This window comes from Polypterus senegalus, chromosome 18, assembly GCF_016835505.1.
Source record: "Polypterus senegalus isolate Bchr_013 chromosome 18, ASM1683550v1, whole genome shotgun sequence".
Lineage (NCBI taxonomy): Eukaryota > Metazoa > Chordata > Cladistia > Polypteriformes > Polypteridae > Polypterus > Polypterus senegalus.
In genome coordinates, this window is record NC_053171.1 from 63,248,740 (window position 1) to 63,269,531 (window position 20,792).

The following is a 20,792-nucleotide window of genomic DNA, read 5'->3' on the forward strand; positions in this document are numbered from 1 at the left end:
AATTGAGCGCCGACGCAAAAGTAAAACTTTATACGACCGTCTTGCAAAGATACCTGATCTTTGTGAGAAAAGCGGATAAACAATCTAGTTCTCTGACTTTATTGCTGCCTGACGAGAGCCAGGAGGAACCATTGGGAGCTCTCAAACAGGCTTCTAGTACCCCAGAAGAAATGGTGTACGACGAGATTTTGAAAAGTGCTCCGGATAAATCAAAGAAATATACCAAAATTATTTTACAGAAAATGTCGCATCACCCTAATACAACCTACTGGAATGGCTTGGGAGAGTTTGTGTTTCGCGGAGAACCTTTACCCGGTACGAATATGGTCGATCAAATGCGAAACTTAACCGCCCGTCACACCATACCATCCTATCGGAGACCCAGGGGGTGGAAAGAATTTATTAAGGCCCTGGCCGGTTTGAACATTCCAACCTCTGCCGTGCTGAACATCGACACGAGAGAACTTCTAGAGAGTTTCAAAACTTCTCCCCCAGACGGGAGTTCTGCCTTTGCTGCCTCTGCTGCCATAGTCCCTGCTGCTTCCGCTACACCTGTGGGCAAGAAAACCAAATCTCGCAAAAAGAATGAATGGATTCCTTATTGAAATGTAATTATATTTTTGTTTAATAAAATGTTACATTTGATTATACAGACTGTCTATTCTTTATTAAGATAATGACAGGGCATAGAACTTTGCATGCAGGGAAGATCCTGAAAACCTCGGGAAGTGTTCGTAGACAAAGTGTTGATAAATTTTTGAACCATATCATCCATCGTTCTTGGTGACTTTATTAAAATACAGGTTCATAACCTCTTGATAAGAACGTCCTTTTCCTCTGTGATGCATTAAAAAAAATACAGTGTTGCCCGCAGACGCTGGAAAACCAACTTTGAAGCTGCCGGGTGTGGTGAATAATTTCTTTACAATTTCTGTTTAAAAAGCGGTATATTTCCTCAGGAAAATAGATAAAGTCTGGCGGGCAGCCGTAAGAGTCAAAAAATTCACCAATTCCGTCTTCTCTGAGATGTATCGCCAATCAGTGCTCTCTGGGTTGGTTTTGACGGTGAGTACTGACGATGATCAAGGCCGGGAGATTCGTAAGTATTTTTTCCAGCAGTTTATCGCACGCCAACACTCCGTAAAATAGATTTCCTATGTACAGATTACCGGCCAGGAGTTCCTCGATCTGCAGGGTGTTCATGCTTTTTTAGTAATCATAAAGGATGTTTCTTCTCTGGTTTATTTCAATAATGTTGTCAAAGACGGCGTACACTATTAGATTCACAGTATGGGGTAGGGGCTGTCGAAAACGGATTTCAATTCTCATGTTCCCGGTTTTCACCAAGGAGAAATGGTCTCCGCATTCTTGATCGGGCGTCAAATCAAAGGCAAACAGGGTGTATCCCCGGGAGAAGTCAGAACGACTGATGGCTAGAGGCTGGTCTTTCAAATGCTTTCCGGAGGCCAACACGAGGTTGTAATATTCTCTAGCTGTGACATCATTCGCAAAATCAGGTTGAAATGGTTTGGCTGGAATCTGCTCTCCGTCCAAATACAAGGCCAGGAACTCCACCTGGTTATGCTTGAAATTGAAGAGGTTTCTGGCGTAATCTCCCGAAAAGGCATCATTATCCACCAGGCCTAGGACCACGTACAGGTTCTCCTGATTGCTCACTCGTATCCTGGCTGGCATTCACTCTTTCCACGGGGTACTTGGCATTGGCGGTGGTGAGAGCTTAGGCGTGCCCTATTTTTACCGCCGACGAAACTTTAACTTTCTTGACAAAAAGAGCGGCGGATAAAATGTTTACTTTGTAACGCTCGGCATCTCCGGACATCAGACAGAATTTATTTTTGCTCCGTACCATTTTTATTCTGACATCCACCCCGTTTAGAATTAATCTTTCTTGAAAAAATAGGTCGGAATGAATAGGCCCGAGGAGTTCTACTGTTTTACCCTTGGCCGTATATACGTTTCATTTTTTGAAACCCTCATTCGGTCCGTCCAAGGCGGTGTTTTAATGTTCGTTGGCCGTGTCTTTGTAAAAATGACCCGAAGCAAATTAGAACTTGAGAGTTTCATTGCTGTAATTTAACAGTTCCTCAAAAAGGGCCCTGTACGGGTAAAGGCTGGAACTCTGTTATATTAAGCGATCTCCCAAGGTGACATCCACTTATGAAAATAAAGCGGCTATCGGATAATTAACCAAGGCTATTAGTTCCGTCGGCATTGACGATTTTGCATCGGACGTGTAGAAGCGTGTTATTCAGATCCAAGTAGTCTTCCCCATTCCCGGTAATTAGAAACTCCAACGGGGCGACTTCTGATAAAGGTGAGAGAGGGGGGGCCTCGACATAGATGCTTTTTTCTACGCTAGTCTGAGTATAAGGTACCGTAAACAAGTCCAGTTCGGATTTCACACACTCTTGAGTCATTCGATGAACGAAAGACATCTTGAACTGAAAAATGTTTTTCGATTTCTTTTTTCTGCGGGATTTATCCTTGTGGCGGAGAGAAGAAAATGATGTAAAAGCCGAACGGCGCGTCTTTTTGAGGACGGGTCCGGCTCGTGATCCAGACGGTCTCTTACGCTTAGTTTTCCTCATCACCATCAGACCCGACCCCGATTGATTTTCTTCGCTTCCTCGAGTCATCTCTCCCGACATGGCCCCTGCCACCACATCTTTGACAATATTCTTAGCGGTTGATTTAATGTGGGGTTTGACAATTTCGAAGCCACTTTTTAAGAGAGACAAAGCCCGCCTAAACAATACGTGAAATATTCCGCCGATCCCAGAACCGTACATCACGGGGGCCGCAGAAAACCCAGAGAGACCGTTGCCCGCTTGGGCTTCATAATAATGCACGTAGGGGCTAGGGCCAAGGTAAGATCTCATCTCTGTATTAGTCGTGTATACAACTTTTACAGGGTCTGAAATGTAACTTGACTATTACTTTACCAAACTGAAATGGAACCGGTTTGTTCTGATCCGTCTTTATTTCAACAGTCAAAATATCAAACTGACTTTTGCTGAACGGAGCGTAGTGCGGCCTGTCGTAGGTGATTGTGGTAATCTTATTCATCTCATCCTGAATATGTACGCATCTCAAGAGAGGGACGTAGCTGTCTCCGACTCTTTTGTGAAACACAATGTCACTGTAGACGTACAAGGTATAAAACCCCGCTCTGATATCCGCGGGGTATGGAGCTTCATTCACCAGACCTATGCTCATGTCCCCATGAGCTCCTAAAAGCCTCGCCAACTGTCCCTTGACATGCAAAGATTCATCCTTCACGCTGCTTACGACGTAGAATCTTCGCTCGATAGCGCTGTAGCGGAATCTCGTAGTGTTTTCAGGTATTGGAGTGTTGGCTGAACCTCCCTCAATGGTCTGGGGTTCTTTCACCAACGCTTCATTCATCTTGGAAGTCACTTTCTCGAGGCTAGCGTAATACCCCGACGGAATAGTATAATATTTAACTATTCGCGGGAACACCACAATAAAATTATCCGGTTTATCTAGGGTATTCCAGGTGTGCGGATACTGAATTTCGGCCAATGCAACTTCCCAGGGGCCCTGTAGTTTGATGGGGGCGGATAATTTGACGGTAAATTCGGCGATGGTGTTATTAGGGAAAACATCCCGGGAAGAATTGCTGGGGAGAACAACGTAAAAGCTTTTTCTCTCCATCGTGAAAACCCTGTGAATGAAATACTATTTTTCATTCTCAGTATTTAACGTCTTGTGCGTAGCTTTCAGGGATCCAACTGTTAAACTTTTCGGGCCATCCGAGCCATTTCACCAAAATATGCTTTTTTCTACGGATATTTTTTTTCGCCAGAATCTTTTCAATCCTGAAGACATCCAGTCCTCAAATCTTTTGTAACTCGCGTCGTAAAAGGAGCCTATAATGTCTTCGCCGTCATAATCTTTGAGCCTGTAGACAGGCGGCTCCCTCGGGACTAGTTCAGAAACGGTAAATACCTCGTCTAAAAAGGTTTGTTCGTATCCTTTAGTAAAAGGATTCTGGGATTTTGACACTCTCACCATATCACCGACTTTGAACTTATATATTGGGTTTCTTTGGGGTTTAGTTAGGCCGTATAAGGTTTTAAAGACTTTCCAAGAATTGGAACTATTCACCTCGGTGGGGGGCATTTTTATACCTCGGTGATGACTCAGACTATAAGATTTCACCAAATCCTGTAACCCTTGCAGATAGGACCGAGTATTCCGGGAGCTGAAATAACGCCACATTTTGGTCTTCATAGTTCGGTTAAATCTCTCCACCACCGAAGCCTTTAATTCACTAGCAGTGGTAAAATGTTTAATTCCGTGTTTCTTGAGCAGGATTTGAAATTCCCGATTGAGAAACTCTTTACCGCTATCGGTCTGAAGTTTGACGGGAACTCTACCTTGCTCCAAAATTTCTCGAAAAGCCCTCGTTACTTCTTTACCCGTTTTGTTTTTCAGTACCCTGACCCAGGCATATTTAGAAAGAATATCTATACAAGTCAGTAGATACTTGTAACCCTGGTTATAGTTGGCCAGGTTTGTCATATCAACCAGATCGATCTGCCATTGCCCATCTATACTGGAAACGTACACCTTATTCCTTTTAAAATGGACTCTGGCCGGTTTATGGATCGTGTAGGCATATTGCCCCGATAACCAATCGGATACCTCTCGGTCCCCAATACGGTGCCCCGCATGCCGGAGAGCTCTTTTCAAAGAATCTTTACCCCCCAAGCCCCCGGCGTTCTCAGAGTTATAATATGTTTTTTCCAAGAGCTGCTCCATCGCCGGTGATAAAACAGACACTGACAACACTTAACCTTATAGAAAACATTTATTTAGGAGTCTGAATTGTTTACACAGTTTCAGGTACAGAATTACAACTCAGTTCTATCATATCATCAAATTCCAGGTCATATTTCGTCCACAGGTTCATATGACCCTCATAATTAAGATTCCGCTTACAAAACTCATTTGCCACACGGCGGGCTACAGAGTAAGAGTATTCATCCATATCATAAAATGTCTGCATTACTGTATCATGAATAGAGTTGATATTATCAAACTCACCCACAGTCTTTTCAACCACAGCGTATATTTTGTGTATCGGCAGTAGAATATTAAAATAACCTAGAATTTTCACCACCATTCCTTTCAGCCAAGACTTGCGAAAAATCTTCAGAATCCTCTGAAAGCGTCCTTGACGTTAGGTAGTTTCAGGTTCAAAGAGGCAGGTATGTCTTCTCTGACTGGGATGGGCTATCTCGCAGCCTTGACATTCTTTTTTCTGATCGTAGTAGACGATGATATCCAGCAGACTCGTCATCAGCCCTTTAACAATTTGCTGAGCCTTTTTCCAGGTTTCAGGCAGCACACCATCCGGGCAATCCATGGCCGTCTCAGACGGATCGATCGACATCGATTCCTCTGGTTCCTCCGGACCTTTTCTGATCACCTATGGTTGTCCTGGAGCTAGGTAAGAGATGTCTGTCTGAGTACCCTTATCGGAGACGGTGCTATCCGTCTGAGCACCATTGGCGGAGATGGGGTTATCCGTCTGATCATCAGCGGAGACGGCACAAGACCATCCCGGACCTGGAGAATGGAATCCGCAATCCGGCTCGAGGTCTCTTGACCAGAGACTGTAATCGGGTTGTATACTAAAATACCTGAGGTCAGATTCTTGGGGATCTCGAAGACCGTCAGTCCGGATTGAGTTATGGAACTGGTAAGATTCAGGCCATGAAGCCTCAGGCTTCGGAGGGTGTTACGCCGTTCCCCGTCATTTCAAAGTCAGTAGCTGCCGACATGCTGGTGAGCTTTAAATGGTCCTTCTTTTGGTCCTCTCATTAACAGGCTGTGTATTTATGATAAAAGGGGAGGGCGTGGCTTAAAATAAAGGAGGGTTTTCAGTGGCGTCATCACACGAATCGAGTTACGTTTCAGCCCTCATAGTCCGTTACTCGACCGCCGTTTCAATTTGCAGAATTCAGTCCTTCAATACTAAAGCCGGCGGACAGTTTTCCTTGTTGTCCTCCGATAACAGCCGTGCTTCGCAAAACTTAGACCGAGCTTCAGCTTCGAGAAACTCAGGCACCAAACATCTTTTAACCTTTCTCAAACGATCCTTCAAATAGATTCTGCGGAACGGACGCTTCACCGGGGCATTGGGCATAGATTCCATTTTTCTTCACAGAGTCTTTAGAAAATGCTTCGCTTTTTTATACAGCCCTTTCAGAAGGGGTGGACGGGAGGGTCTGGGTAGATACAGGTCTGTAACTGGCCTGGATTTGTCAGGACATGCCCCGGGCATGCCCGTTCATGGAGGGTGGCTGCTCTTGACAGTTAAGCAGGTGGCTGTGGGATGAGTTCAAACAGGGGTCAGACATCCATCAAATTCCCTTTGACAGTTTCCTGAGCCAATCAGGTGCCGGGGGCGGGTTCAAGGGGGGACAGAAATCCATCAAAAGGCCCTTGACAGTTTCCTGAACCAATCAGGTGCCAGAGGGCGGGTTCAACGAGGGGACAGTCATTCATCAAAAGGCCCTTGACAGAAAGTAGAGCCAATCAGGTGCCAGAGGGCAGGTTCAAGGGGAGACATCCGTCCATAGGCCCTTGACAGTTTCCTGAACCAATCAGGTGCCAGAGGGTGGGGGCTAGGTCACGTGGGGGAGACGTGACGTCAGCAGGGGCGGGACTTCTGGTGTTGCATCAGCAGGGTGGGACTTCCAGTCTTGCGTCAAAGGGGGCAGGGCTTAAGGGTCATAAATCATTGTGACAGAAGGTGCATGCATATAACTACTCACCTCTCAGCCAGGGTTATAATCCTTGGCTGAAGTATGTTCTGTGTTTTTTATAATATTATTTTGTGTATTTAGTTGTTCATTATGACTTGTCTTTATTGTATTTATGTAATATATTGTTGTTTATTATTACATTTTTTGTTTAATGTTATAGTTTATTTAGTTGTCTGCCCTCTCTCCTTTCTGTACAACCATTTGATCATTCATCTGGCCTACGGTGCCAGATAGAATTTACAGGGAAGCTCCAGTTGCACTCAGTCCAGCAGTACTGAAGCTTTCACTTTTCCTTTTCTATTCATGTTTTGCTTTTTGTTTGATGTTTGAATATGCTTTGGCTTCTGGTCTATCTGAAGGTACTCTGTTCTGATTGGAGTTTTCTAGGATTTATTTATTTCACTGTGGCTTTTCTGACATGCTTACTGGTTAGAGACAGCTTCAGGTTCTTAATAAGCTCATGTAATATCTTGGAATGGAGATAAAGGAATTTGCCACCTTCAAGGAGACGACTTGTGATGTTACCAAACTTGGGCTTCTGACCCATTGGGTTTTCTCTGTTTTATTATTTGTTTTGTTTCCAGTCTTTACACATTGTCAATGGTAAGGCTATTAAATTAACCAAAAAATAAGGATTAAATATGCTAATTAAAAAAGTAAATATTCGGTTGTATTCAAACTTTTGTTACTAGTTCTGTGCATTACATATTTTTTATACATTATTATTATGGTAACAGTCACAGCAGTGACCACAGCAACGAGAAACACCCAAAAAATTCCTGTTACTTAAATGTAAGAGTCATCTAGTAACTTAAATCCTTATGATCCATTCACTTTGGCGCCACACTTTGCTACATTGTTATTAATATTTTTTACTTTATGTTATTTTTTTATAACTTTTCATACATCTTTAAATTCTACGCCACTCTGCAGGGGTCCTGTGCAACAAACATATTGTAACGTCTCTTGCTGCTGCTGCAGCATGGTTGGGGTGGATCCAAAGGGGAATCACTTCTTAGGAAGGCACAGGGCATCTCCATTGGAAGCATTGAGTTACATACAGTAGGTCAAGAATAAATATAAGTGCAAGCAAGAGGTAGGCAAGTTGAAGGTGGACTTGTTTTATTATTTTGGATGTTTCCAGTGGTCAAGGGCAAGGTACTATTTACTGTATATCATGGCATTCAGAATAAAAAGCCTGACGACGCCTGTAGATTCACCCAGAAAAGCTGGTTTGTCACAGTAACAAGTCAGAGTCTGCACAATCTGTCTACCTTTTTCTCCTTTATTAAAATAATTCTTTGTTTAAAAAGATAACCGATATATATTTCTAACTACCCCTTATTGTTTTAGGCATTATGTGATAAACCAGTAGCCACATAAAACAGAGACTAATCATGGAACATGGTGTGTTGGCTGACACTCATGAGGCTCGAGAAGTGGGGATTTTAAAGTTTAATAAGTGGAAAATCAGAATCATGACAGTTATTTTCCATTTGCTTTAATGTTAAAATGTTTGCATTAAACAACAGTAAAGGATCTCAGATTTAACAGTGAATGGGACAGAATCAGATGCAAAATGACACTTTTAGGGCACCAGAAAAGTGATTAGAAAAACTTCTCTGAGTACACTTGAAGATCTAAATGCAGAATAGTAGGATAGAAGAGAAAAAAACTATTGTGAAGGAGACTGGCTGAAAGTTTTACTAATTAAGATAACAAGCTAGCCGTTTAGAAATACTAAAAGGCTGATTGTGGAAATGAAGAACAAAAACAAAGATCAGTTAAGTTTCTCAGCTTTGAAAAACATGTCTGTAGTAACTTGAGGCCAAACTTAGTGCGTTCAAACAAACAACCATTCTTTTACAAGCAAATGTCAGTTTTTGCCTTTGAGTAAGACCTTTTTTAAATAAATTTGATTTGTATTCAGATAGCTATGTTTGATCTGACAACAGTAGTCCATGCTAAAGGATATGCACACTCACTCTAACAACTCTCCCTTTTAGAATAAAACTAAGCTAAATTCAGAACTTTGATGGCATGAGGTGCACTAGGGCTGATGAACTGAACAACCAGACACCATTATTATACATTCACCTATTTTATGGAAGGACTTTCTCGAAATAAAATGTTCTTCCATTTTAACTGCAGGATGTGGTATAGCCAGTCTGTGGCTCAGAAAAAGGTGGCAGATTTTTTAATAAATAAATAATTGAATGTCCATGGGTGTGCATGCTTACATAGTTGCAGGTGGTTAGTGGAGTAATTGGGGTGAGACACACCTGCATGAGAGGGTGCGGCCTGCCTTAATTGCTTCATTGGCTTCCTGCCATTGGCAATCGAGGCCCTGCACCAGCGGAGGCAGATAAAAAGGGAGCCGTCACAGTAACGGGTGGGGGACTCAGAAAAGAATTGGAAAGAGAAGATGAAAAGAGGAAAATTAGCTTATCGAGCAAGAGACAGAGGTTAAATTGTGAGAATACAGAGATGCGAAGAGAGAGTGAGAGTGCCTGTGCTTGAGAGAACAAGAGGCAGGCGGTTGGGAGTAAGCTTCATGACTGTAGTAGCCTGAAGCTGAAGAAAGGACACTCTCACTTAGCAATTGCCTTGGGAGTAGGAGTGGCCCGATTGACTTCTTCTGCAAGGAGAGGCGTGTGTGGCTTGATAGGTTGTCCCACAGATGCCAATGGAAGGGCATCAGGAAACAGGGACAGGTTATGAAGGTTGATGGACCCTGTTGGTTGGCGTGTCCTCCTCCTGAGAGTTCTGAACTGGATAAGGGGTGGAGGTGCCAGGTTTAAAAGGGCTGCGTTCAGGGCTCAAAGTTTTGTGGATCATCTCTGGTTTTAACCATACATTTGAATGTATTATTTATTTGTTTTTAACCTTTACAGTCTTTTTTTATGGATTATTTGTTTATTTATTGAACATTTGATTTATTGAACACTGTTTTGTTGTTGGGTTTTAATAAAAGCACTTGATCATTTTTGCACCAACCCGTTGGTTTGTGTGTTGTGTCCTAATCCGCTGGCTCATCATTGCCATTATCAGTGGTAGCAGGTTCAAGAGGCACCATGGACAGGACACCATAGCATGGGGCCGACCTGCACTATCACATAGGCTCAAAGGACAAGTCCCCCAATTCAGAGCATTTCACATTGGTTAAATATTCACCTTTGTTCTGGGCATTCGCTCACATGTGCACTGCTACAGTCTATTTCTCAAGCCACACATTTATTATCAGTAGCACAGCACAGCCTTCACACACACACACACACACAGCCCCACAGCTCCAATTAGCCTGAAACGCAATGCTTAATATGCAGACAGCATATTCAGAATCACATATTGCACCTTTGATAATGCATATGATCACAAGGCTGACATTGTAATAAATAGTGCATGCACATTCCTCTCTGTCACAGACAGTCTATTTTAAGCAACAATTATTGAAGCATATATCCGTATACAAATTGTCTTTTACAGGCACAACAGTGAATCCCAAATTCCTTCCCTGATTCAAGTACGTTAGGTAAACTGAGAATTCTACTGACAACACTAAACTTCATTATGTAGGTCTGTATATGAATAAATAGATGGATAGTTTTATTCATATTTAGACACATTATGACATTTGTGTTGCTGTCCATTTACACATTTTCAGATGCTGCATGTTCCAGCACACTGGAATTACATTTGCGACTGTGCAAGGAAGGATCCAGCTCTTGACAATCGTATACCTGTCCAGAGCACTCATACTGGGCTAGTATATGTAGATATATGCCACTGTAGTTGACAACATGTCTTTATTGCATTTTAGGAAACCCACCTATGCCAATGCAGCAAACAAGATGCACTTGTGCAAGACACAAAAAACACAAAAAGGCCAAACCAGGACCTGATTTGTCTGCCCCAAAGTAGGCTACTTCCAGGCATGCTCAACAAGCTGGGTTCAAATGGGGTATTGGCTTTTAAAAGTTCAAAAAATACTTGAAAATTGCAAATAAATGCCCTTCTAGGGAGAGTATAATATATACATTCTCTGGTTTGAGATAACAAGGCAACTAACAAAGAATCTTTATAAAGGAATCTATAAATATAAAAGGCAAAGCCCTCACTGGCTCATCACTAATTCTCCCACTTTCCATATAGGTGGGAAGTTGCAATTTTGCGTGCTCATTCCTACCCGTGTGCTTACAAAAGTTAGATATGTTTCATGTTCTATTGCAACACCCAAGAAGAGGAAACGGGTGTACCCCCTAAACAGTATATATAGATAGGGGAAACCCCTCCTCACTATTTCTGTGACTTCCAATTTACTTAGGAAGCCCAAATTTCCCATGTTCATCCTTTACACAGTACTTACAAATGTTAAGTATGCTTCATTTCGCACGGTGCCCCTTAGCGAACTTTCGAAAATAATTTCTTGTTTTCGGCGGTTCTCACTATTATGTTGTAAGTAACTTTCTGAACTGACCTCTCCTTTTAGCGGTTTCATTCCTTATTTCCATTAACAGAGGATTTATTTCACAGCAGAGACACACAAGGGCCACCCCCGGTCCCCCTTCCTTTTTCCACACGGCCGCTGTCCACGCACCTACCACGTGGTTGGCTCCCTGCCTATATACGTTAATGACATCCCACGCTCATGTGCCTCCTCCCTCACTTCCTTACTTTCCTGAGCTGTTCGTCATGCTCACTGCTCCCTTCTTCTTTACTCCACCACTTCAAGCATGTTATTGTTCGCCTTGCTTCACATCTTCCTGCTGGTGACTTCTGCCTTTTCATTTAGTTTCTTCACACTCTTAATCCTCCAGGCCTGCCTCCGCATTCTCTACTTTTGAAGGTTGGCACACCAATTATGTTACTATGAAACTTACAACCACTGAAACTTTGTAACGACACCAGGCTTCAGATCAAATCTCTGCTCAAGAACCTCATTGAGGCAACTGTCTTCACTGGAACTGGCTCAGGGGAGACTATATTTATTCCATGTATCCCTCTCATACCCTCTGACCTCCAATTCTAATTTAAACGCCTCCAATTTCTAGTAAGGGACTCCTTTGCTATGACAATAAATAAGTCACAGGGCCAACTCTAAAAAAGGTTAGCATTTACTTGACACAAGATTGCTTCTCACATGGTCAACTGTACGTTGCATGCTCAGGAGTAAGCTCAGCAGACAGCTTGATCGTTTTACAGCCTGAGGGCAGAACTGTAAATGTTGGTTACAAAGAGATCCTTGCATCCAAAAAATGTGCATTTCTCATACACAACATTTACAATCATAAATTAAACTCTTTACAATCATCAAATTCACCCTCAATACTAAAATAAGCCTACGACAATTACATTGATGATCATGTTACGTTATTTTTTTAAATGTTTCCTTTTCTTTTTCATAACTTCTTTAACACACTACTTTTCCGCTGCGAAGTGTGGGTATTTTGCTAGTTATTTATATAACGAGAAGAAAAACAAAAAAGGCAAAACAAAAGAAAATAAAGCAAAACCTCTTAACCTAAAAAGGCAAAATAAAACTAAAAATATTCCAAATCATAATCCACTGATCAGTATCTCCAAAACAGAAGCAAAAGTTCAAAAATCAGAAAGAATCCAAACAGTACATCGAACTGAAATCCACAATTTCACCAACTCTATGCTAGGACCAACTTGTTGACCAGAATGTAAAGGCTAATGTGGTCCTGCCTCTTGGGGTTCCAATCACAGAACACAAGGAACATAAAAACACAGTTTAGATACATAATACATTAATATTAAACAATATTTAAACACTGGTAATATTAACAAAATTTAAAAAAATGCTTGAACTATAACAATTCAAAAGCAACAAAAACAGAAAATATATTTAAGCCAAATAATAAATCCTGGCTGAAACTTAACATCAGTCTTTTATTTTATATTGTGTCATTTGTTGTGGTTTCCATCAAAAGTGCCTTTTGGTGGTCATCAACCGATATATGACTTCAATCATATAGATGTTCTATTCCTAGTCATACACGTAAATGTCACCGCAGGTGAAATTTTATTTTTCTAACCCATTTTTCATGTTACACATTTCATTAGGAGATGCTTTATAAAGCAAAAGTCCAATCTTGTAATCGTTTACAAACACAGTGTTGACATTGTGTATTCTCAGTAATTCTTAGTCACTTGCTTGCACGCACAATTAAACTCAGTCATCAGTTGTTCTAGTCTGCATATACAGTAGTATCTTTTGTTATAAGTATGCTGCTCTGGAGAGGTGAACAGAGATTAAGAGATGGATCAGAAGACAGAGATGTAGTCAAAGAGCAAAGCAAGCATTAAAACCAGGAACTCTGTTCTAAAGAGTGTCTAAGCCATATCACTTAATCAAAGTCCAACTCAGAAAACAAGGCATACTATTCTTTAACCTGAGTTTCTATACAGTTTGGGCACTGTAAAGACTTAGAAGTATCCATAGTCATGGACAAAGAATTGAGCATGATGCCAGCTTAAATAACACTGTTCTAGTGGCAACACTTGATGTGGTTTTCAGGGTGTATGGCTTTGCAACTGGGACCCACATCCTCCCCCTTCTAACTGATGGCACCAATAGAAAAACAAGATGTCAAGGGAATTCCAAAACATCACACTCATTTAAAATAGAAGTGGTAAACAAAAGACATTCATGGAAAATAACGGTGCTATTTGATTCCCCACATTACAAATCATAAATAAAAAAATTAGAGCAGATTAAACAAAAATTTATTCAGTCCAAAATTAATAAAATAGAAAAATAAGAAAACAAGTTACAAAACCTAACCTAAAAATAAGTTTGTATGTTTGTTTGTTTATTTATCATTTTATAGCGGAGGCTTACATCTGTGATAAGTAATTTCAACAGTTACTTTGCAGTATATGTCATGGCTGGTACAATTGAATGCTGCCTTTTTAAAGAAGTGCATGTATATTGAATAAATGTGTACAGTAGACCCACGAGAAGACACGGTTCAGGGTTCACGGATTTTTCCTTAGAACCTAACTATTAATTGTTAGCGGAATGCGCAAATATCCTCATGGCTTTTTTTCATGGCAATACTGTGCTATGGAGAGAACAGGAAGCAACCACTGAGGGAAACACAGTTTGGGATGGTGAAAGTAGCCAATCTGAGAGCGTTATTCATTTTTCCTTGCTGCTGATTGACTGCTGCCCTGTGACATATCTCCAGCTGAGTGTCCTTGTGTTTTCCATTTTGTTATTGTATTCATTTTGTTATTCTTAAACGCACAAGATGTCGCCAAAACACCCTGCACCTTCTAAGGCTTCTGGCACTGAGCCTAAATGCCAGAGGAAGTTTAAAACACTCAAGGAGATGGTTGAACTACTGGATTTGCTCAGGGAACTAAAAAGTTATGCTGCAGTAGTGCGCCACTATGGCATTAATGAAAGCACCGCACGCTGAAGAATGAAGCAGCAATCTGGAGTACCGTATCTCTAAGTTTCTGTGATAGTGCCAAAAAGGTAACGACCGTAAGGAATAGAAATATTATATAAAAAACGACAGCAACTTCCCATCAAAATGTTCCTGAAACTATAAATAAAAGCCAGCATTAAACCCCACCAGAAGAAGACCCGTCCAAAGATACGACTCCTCCTGAAGCACCTGAAGAAGAGGCGCCACCTGAGAAGTTGTAAATCATCTGCATCGTACTGCACAGTTACTTCATCATCATCATCATCAATAGCATCTTTGGTGAGTACCCATACATTTTACTGTATTTTAATTAAATTAAATTGATGTATTTACTCTACTTATAACAAAGAAAACAACAGCGCATACCAAAGAAAATGCGCTTGCATGAATTACAGTATGTGTAGCGGTAACATCAGTATTTTACATTCTAGCATTGCAGGAGACATAGCAGTACAGTACTGTACAGTAGACGGTTTACCTTTACATTCATTTTTTAGGTACTGTATTAAGTACATTTTTTAGGTAATGTATTAAGCTGAGTTTGCAATGAAATTAAAGTGCTTTGAGGGCATATTTAGGGTTTAAAATATAAAAATAGGCATTTAAAAGGCATTTTTTAACCACATCCAAAAGTCATTTTTCACATTTCGCGGGTGCTGTAGTAACATAACCCCCACGAATTATATATATCATATAAATAAGTGCATATATATATTTTTTCATTTATACTGTATTGTTAGTCTTATATTCTGTTTTTCCAATTTATTTTGAGGGCTACTTGCTTCATCACAACTGGTATTTGTAGCAGTTGCTGATATGTAATGTTATTCTGTCTGAGATGGAGAGTAAAAAACAAAACATTTAGAGAAGAGACACAAAAAAGACATTCCAGATCTTTGCTTTATTTATTTTAGTAACACAAAGTCTTCAACATGAAATCTTACATCCACTGATTCACAAGCTGTGTCCTTGACCTCACCAGTCGATATTTTTTCCTCAGCAGGAATTGGACTCTGCTCTATTGTGGTCCATTGAGGCTGCTTACAGACTGCTTACCCCCATCTTGTGTTCCATCTTTGACTTTGACGAGTAATGTTGCTGCATTTTTCTTCTTTGCTTTTCCCAAAGTCTGGTCTGTTTTGATCTATTGATTTCCATCAGCTCTTTTTTTCATCCCCTAATATCTCCCATACTGCTGTTTTTCTGACATGGAAGGGTGTGTTGTCCTTTCTTTATTTTGGTTTGCACTTTTCATTATGCTTTGTGTATATATTTTTTTCAGGCTTTTGATAGTTACATGCATTAGCATATAATTTGTATTGTTAGATTCTCTAACTTTGCTTACATAAATGACTATATAAACAGAATTATTGATTTCACTTTGAGCTGAAGTCCTGGGAGGCAAGTGAATTATACAAATGTAAATAGTTTGTCTTTTCTGTATTATTTTTTATTGGTTTTACATATTACATCAGAGTGAATAAATCAGTAAGAAATCAAATGTTACATATAATTTTAAGCAAATGTGACTTTCCCTCCCCTTCTCATCTAGATGGGAAGGAATCAGAAGATTTAATATGAAATAATTAGTCAGATATACTTCATTTTCTATTTAATACAACTTGAATTTAGAGCAAGCTCTATGATTATGAACAATGCTACAGGCTGCTTATTTACGTGGCCCATGGAATGAATTGAGCATTAAAGCAATGTGCAGAAAAGAACAAGTAAATGCAAATCAATGCAGTGAACTAAGTACAGTGTCCACCTCATCTGTGTTCTGTCCGTGGGGGACCCCTTTAGTAAACTGCACAAGAATTTAAACTGACCAAGGCATGCAATCACTTTGTGTCGAGTGAGCCGATATGCTGTACTGGCACTTCCGTGCTTCTGCGTTGCAAGTCATCCTCAATAAATTTCCCCTCAACACTTTTCAAAAAACATTACAGGACCATACTTCAGAGTTAATTCTCACTGCCTTTTGCTGTGGTTATATTAAGCACTGTTAATTTGCTTGCTGTGCATGCATAATTATTTACTTTTTAGTGAACATTTGACAGTGTTAGTAACAGACAACAGTTATAGTGGTGATTGAAATACAAAGTATAAACTGGTGTAATAACTGTCAAGCTTTTTCATGTAATATATTGTAAGAACTGGTATCCGCCCTATTCCTTCACATCAGCTTATTTATTTAATGAGAGGAGGCTCAAAACCTTTAGAAGTAAATCTTCATTCACATTGCATGAACAAGAGAGACTTAGTTTTCTCAGTTTTCCAAGTCCATCTTTAGTGTACAAATGTGCAGACAACGCACATTACTTCAGGTTGACACCTCTTACAGTTAAAACCAGCAGGGAAAATTTAACACGTTACATAAACAAGAACCACTCACCACTCATCCTTTAAATAGTTTCCTACCTATACAAGTTCATCTGCTCAATTTAAAGTTTGGAAAATTACTCCAATCCTACATGTTAAGGACTGATGAGAATGGAATTTAACCATAGCCATACAGTTTATTAAGAATTTGTACTTATATAATTTGGGATCTAGTATCATTTGCTGTTTTTGCATATAACGTCATTGGATGTTGTATGTGTTTTATGATAATATTTTTACATTTCACAAGATCAGGACCATTTTATAGGAACTGTGTTACAAGGCAGTAAAATTTCATCTCTCTATTATAAAAACACGCAGCACGCCGGGGTCGGAAATAAAGGACAAGTATTGTTTTTACAACGTCACGTGAGACAAGGCACTGAGACATCATTTAAAATAAGTCCATGGACATCTAACTATGCAGTTGTTGGATTACATTTGGCAGACACGCTTCATGTGCTCCCAGCTCTTAAAACAACAAGCGCCAAACAAACCACGCAGCTCGCCAGCAGCAGAAAACCAGCAGATGATCCGACTGCTTCTCCTTATCGTGTGTTCAGCCATCCTGCCCACCCCCACCCCCTTCAAAATGCAAGCGGCAGAGATGCGAAGTGGCAAAAGGACAGCTGCTGTACACGCTTTGAAATGATCGGGCAGCAAGGCGAGCAGAACAGGCAGCTCACCAGCAGCAGAAAGACAGCAGATGATCCAATGGCATCTCCCGCAACACAAGCAGTGTTATACGTCCTGTGAGAAAGAGACGTAACCACGCCTGGGGCCGGAAATAAAGAACAAGTACTGTTTTTACAAAAGTTTTAAAGTAAAAGTGAAAATAATGCATATGTAACAATTTCCATGAAAATAACAATCTCTTTAAATTTTATATCCGGTAAACCAAACCCGGGGTTGGGCGAGTGAAGTGAGCAGGGGGCAGAGCCCCCTAGTTTCTTATAATTTCTTCATTACACATTATGACAGTTTGACTTTATTTTCCCACACCTGTATGAGTAATTTTACTTATGTTCTCATTTTCTACAGTAAACGTATAATAAGAAGGTGAGTAGTAGCAGATAGCTTCTTGGCCACACATACTCTTCATCTTTAGACCAACAGTACTGTACCTCTAATTCTCTTTTGTGCTTTTTACCTGTTATGCTTGGAAAATTTGTTAATCTTCCTTTTGAAAATCTATGAAAAAAGCATAACTTTTCAGTGCACATATTGGTCATTTTTTAAAGTGGAATAAAAGTAAAGTAAATTAGTATATGTTAGATTGTCGTTATCTCAAAGGCCTCCTCCTTTCTCACACCTTACCGTGTCAGTGCTTATTTCAAAACCTAATTACAATAGGTCTTAGTATGCATTGGCAAAAGAGCAAGACATTTGAACCACCAAATTGATTTTATAAGTGGATACTTCTCTTTAAAAAGAACATAGACAGACTTTTCATTTTTTTCTCTATCGGTTACTCATGGAATCCCGAATGAGGCACATTACCTGCATTGTGAGGGAGCGTCAGTTATGGCACTACAGCCATGTGGCGTGATTCCCAGAGGGTGATCCAGCTTGCAGGATCCTCATTGTTAAGGACCCGAGCAGCTGGACAAGGCCAAGGGGATGCCCACGTAACACCTGGTCATTTCCAGAGGGTTGGACTTGAACGTGTGTCTGCCTGGGGGGTTGCCAACCAGGATTCTGAGCTATTTCATCTTGTGGTGGGTACAGCAACATACTAGTGGATGCTCTCCATCCTGACCTGAGCTGAACTATAGCCAGTTAACAACAGAGTAGAATTGAAGTAGAGGGAAAGTGAAAGATAAACTCAACACAATCACAACCCTGGAGACCTCACCCAACTAGCCGCCTACCCTCTTTTGGGCATTCTATACTAGAGTCTGTGCTTGCCGTCCAATCTGATGAAAGGACCTGTCTGTCTGAAGATTCCAATGTTGCTTTTCCATAGGCAGTAGAAGAGTTTGGCACTAATGAATTGTACTAATTGGTTTTCAACTGAAATGTAGGCAAAAATCCTTTGTACTCCTCATTGAAAGTGATATCTAAAGAACAAAACCGTAACAGGCCACTATATGTATGATTTTACTTTTTTAATGAATAAGCAAGTGTTTCTACATGTAATGCATTAAAGAAAATCTTTTCTTTTGATAAAGGTAATACACTGAATCAAAAAGTTAATAAAAAGGCAGAATAAGTTATGGGACATAGGAGGTAGTAGTGGAAGGAAAAAAACAAGAAAAAAAATGTAGGAAGGACGGTCCTTGGGAGTGTGTGGGAACTGTTAACATTTGAATTTGATGATTGTATATAGCGTGGAACTGACCACTCTGTACTATTCTGTCCTTTGCATCTCCTAGAGTTCAAAAGAAATACCAACATGCAGCAACATGAGAACACTAGCCAAGATCGGGGGAAAAAAAAAAACAAACGCGGTCACATCATGACTACAATCTCATGAAGGCATGCAGATGAATATAATGTTGCATTAGTGCAACAATGTTTTCCGAAATGTACAATACAGGCCATAAAGTGAATTATTCCAAATGTCATATACACCTAAGTCTCTCTTTTTTTGTCAGCGCGCCTTTGACATCATGGATCAGAAGATGCATACTAATTCAGCGTGAGCAGGAACACTCAAGAATAAAACTGAATAAAAAAAATTGACATCCACAGTCATTCTCAGTCACGCACACCACTCACATCCATGTCCACAGTTTTCCCAGTCTCGTTTGCGCACAAGATCTGACACGGTTTTTAAATAAAGAGGGGTTCTAAGAAAATAAGTTTGCTTGTTATACCACATCTTTATTTGAAAACAGTGTCAGATGAAGGTGGGGGGGTTGGGGTTTTGTGGAAGTTTGAACGTGAATGAGAGAATAAAACTGAAAAAAAACTTTGACAAGTACTATAAATTGACAGATGCAAATTGTTTTTATTGTATGATATAAACAATAAGAGCAGCTTACTACTCAAAATGGTAAATTTGGGAAGCAGCTAATATTGATACCGCAACATCTTGATTTGAAGGCAGCAGTTCTTAGCATTGCACCACGCAACCTGTCGTATCAACCGCCTACCGTAACCTGCTTTCTTTTTTCTTTGGTTAAATCTATACTAATAAAAGGCAAAGCCCTCACTGACTGACTGACTCATCACTAATTCTCCAACTTCTCGTGTAGGTAGAAGGCTGAAATTTGGCAGGCTCATTCCTTACAGCTTACTTACAAAAGTTGGGCAGGTTTCATTTCGAAATTCTACGCGAATTGGTCATAACTGGAACCTATTTTTTCGTCCATATACTACTGTATAATAGACTTCTGCTCGACAACGCCTCCCACGTAATTTAGTGCCTGCCCATATAAGGCTGTACGTCATCGGCAATCCAATAGAAACACTGCCGCTAAATATTCACGGGTGAAGGACTGTGCTTATGCAGAGGAAGATAAGATGGTCAGGGTGGTGTTTGGCACAAACTCTGCGAAACTGCGAGAGAAACTTTTGAGTGCCGGGTCTTAGCTAACATTGAATACAGCCATGGGGTGGAAAAGGTCAATGTCCCGCTAAAGGAAGACAGTGTAAAAAAAAAACCCGTGCATGCAGTGTGTCACGTCTCAGATAAAGAGGAAGATGAGCTGTTTATTGATGCAGTAAGAAACGAATCGATGAATGAAACCTGTTATCTTTACAACAATTGACAAATACGGAATGTAACTTGAACGCAACATATCCTACAAATACGAACCTGATTGAAAGAAATAATGATAATCAAATCCTTGATGACAGCAACTCTCATAACACTCACAAAACAATTACTGTATATTGACAGTCATGTTACGTTATTTTTAAAATGTTCCCTTTTCTTTTTCATAACTTCTTTAACACACTACTTCTCCGCTGCGAAGCACAGGTATATATATATATATCTATACTAATAAAAGGCAAAGCCCTCACTCACTCACTCACTCACTGACTCACTCACTCACTGACTCATCACTAATTCTCCAACTTCCCGTGTGGGTGGAAGGCTGAAATTTGGCAGGTTCATTCCTTACAGCTTCCTTACAAAAGCTGGGCAGGTTTTATATCGAAATTCTACGCGTAATGGTCATAA